The sequence below is a fragment of the Psittacula echo genome (genome assembly GCF_963264785.1).
Source record: "Psittacula echo genome assembly, chromosome: 11".
NCBI classification, from domain to species: Eukaryota; Metazoa; Chordata; class Aves; order Psittaciformes; family Psittacidae; genus Psittacula; species Psittacula echo.
In genome coordinates this window covers 15,307,370-15,310,311 of record NC_137746.1, presented here as the reverse complement: position 1 = coordinate 15,310,311, position 2,942 = coordinate 15,307,370, and positions in this window count along the sequence as shown.

Here is a 2,942-nt window from a genome sequence, read left to right as displayed (position 1 = left end):
CTTTGTTATAGCTGTTTGGCATGTTAACCTGTGTGTTACTGAACTCTTGACTCCTGTGTTCCTGGTACCCCACTGAACCTCTAGCTCTCTTTTTAAAACCTGCATGTTTTAACACCTGTGAGTTCGCAGCTTGTTGCATAACTTTTTCTTTCTCTTTCCTAAAACCTCTTTCGGTTCCAAATAAATTAAAATATCACTTGTTAAAACACGGACAGGTATATTCTGCTGACAGTTTTATTTCTTGAGTGTTAACGGCATTTCCGTCAAAGCTGAAGCTGCAGACACAGCATGTTCGTGTGGATAAACAGGGCTAGGGATGCCTCCTCCAACCTCAACTTGAGGGTAGGCTTCAGTGCCAAGGAAGGGTTTTCAGATATTGAAGGCTGAACCCTGATGGTTAATTTAGTTAAGCAAATACCTCCAGCAGATACAAGATGGTTTTGTGGAGGTGCAGTCTTGAGAACTTGTCTTTCCAGTTGCAACTTCCTGCTGTTGGATCCTCACAGAAATGGAAGGTGTGATCGTTTTTGTGCAAGAGCAAAGTATAACTTAGATATCTCCTACTGCGATGGCAGCAGTTCCCCTGGGGCCTCCCTAGTGGTGCGATGCTAATACACAGCTTGTGGTGCAGATTTTATACAACTGGCACATCCAAATTAGGGAATCTTACCATGCAGTGACTCATTCTTGCACTTTCACAGAGATAAGTGACTGCTTTGCACACTGCGCTTATCAGTTGTGCTAAATTCTGTGTGTATCTGCCTTTAATCGATTTCACACAATGCAGAGATGCAGTCTTAAAACTCCTCCCCACCTTTTCTAGCCCCCCTGAAAGAGAGCAGCAGCAGCCCTGGAGGCAGTTCTGTTTTGGCTATGTTACAGAGGGATGTGCTTGGCCCCCCTCATGCTCATGATGACGCTTGTCATTCATCTGCCTCCAAGGAGCTGCTTAGTTCATAAGCCAAGCAGAGGACTTGACTTCAAAGCAGTCAGTGATTGGTAGTCATCCCCCTTTCTAAAGATGGTAGATGAGAATTCCTTTTGAAAGATCTCCACCTGCCCCATGCATTTTAAGTTTCCTTACACCATGCAGTTCAGAATAATGCATGGAAATGTGGGGTTTATTTTTAAACTAGCCTTTCCTTCACCACCACCCGCACTGTAAGTAGCTGTGCAGTTTGTGATCTTGCTCCTCAGCTTGTGGGACTGCTGAGGGTTAAACTGTAGGAGGATGTTACATCATGTTTGGTATCCAAACATAAAGAATTCCCAGGTGTAAAGGAATTGTTGCATGGTCCAACTGAAGAATCAGAATATTCCTCACTCCCATCAGCTCTCGGTGTTGGCAGGGGTGAGATGCCTGTTATTTCAGACCCATAAGTCATTACACCTGCATGTGTGCAGCATGATGCTTTTACACACCACAAAGTAAGTCAAATCAAACCTGCTGCTGCAAGGTATCTTCTGTAATGGGCAGAGATTAATTTTTACAAGGGCCTGTAGGGACAGGCCAAGGGGAATGGCTTTAACCTGCCAGAGGGGAGACTGAGATGAGCTCTTAGGCAGAAGCTCTTCCCTGGGAGGGTGCTGAGGCGCTGGCACAGGGTGCCCAGAGAAGCTGTGGCTGCCCCATCCCTGGCAGTGCTCAAGGCCAGGTTGGACACAGGGGCTTGGAGCAAGCTGCTCTAGTGGAAGGTGTCCCTGCCCATGGCAGAGGCTTGGAGCTGGATGAGCTTTCAGCTCCCTTCCAATCCAAACCAGTCCATGGCTATGTGCCTTGTGCTGATTTCTGATGGCAAGGCATTGGAATAACTTGGTCTTGAGGGCAGATGCCAGAAATGCATTTTGGTGACAGATTGATATGTGCTCTTGCCACAGGCTGCACACTCTCCAGAATTGCATCTGCTCTGTCCAGGGGTGAGGGGAAGCAGGCCTGCAGGATGAAATATTAGGTGTTCTGCAATTCAGATGCCAGCTTTCATACATGAATTTCAACTTGGAAAAGTAACTTTGGAGGCTGTTGCTTCTTTGCAGTGTGTGTGTAGTTCAGCAGAGGCACAACAGGGCCATAAGTAGAAAGAGAAGCCTCCGTTATAAAGCCAGGTGTCATGTCGGACTTTATATAAAACAGAATTGGAAATAGCTGTGAACTATGAGTAGTAGTTCGAGCATGGGAGGCTTGATTTTTTAAGGATGATCCTTGCAGGGTTATTTTAAGGTTGTACTTGGCATGGAGGTAAGCATTTAGCGAGCGTACGACAGGCTGTAGAGGAAGCTTTAAGGCCCTGGAAGCAAGTTAGGAATGGTGAGCAATGAAAACCAGCGTAAGCAGGAGACTGTCCCCAGAAAACCTGAGAAACCCCCGGCTGTGCGGACTCGGTTCTCCCTTACTGCAAGCGAGGAGGAAGGAAGGAAGCGGAGGGCTGAGCCGAGAAGTGCTAATGAACCGCTCTCCTCAGACAGCCCCGCGGCTGCTGGCGGGGCAGCCCACGCGCTCCCGGCACCGGAGCCCCGCCAGGCTGGCAGGCGGTGCAACGCGACGAGCGGAGCAGCGCTGGGCTCTGCGCACGGCTCCTCGCCGCTGAGGGGTCTCAGCGCTATCCAAGGTTACCGGTTCCTGCACAGCGCACTCCTCACCAACACACGCTTTGGGGCTCGCCGGTGCACACAGGGACACGTTCCGCTGTGGGTGGCTTTCGGCAGGGGTTATCGCACGAGTCCCTCATCCCGAGGTGGGCTGGAGCCGAGGAGGTTGTGTGGTGCTGCCCAACTCCAGATCAAGTCAGCGTGGATGGAGCAAGGGGCTTTTAACTCTGATGTTTAACTGCTTTTAAGAGATCAGGGGAGTGGAAAAGCTCGTCCTTAGGCAAAACATTTGTGAGGACGGGTGAGGACATGGCCCTGATCACTGCCCCTGTGCGCTGGTTTTAGGAGGTCGTGTC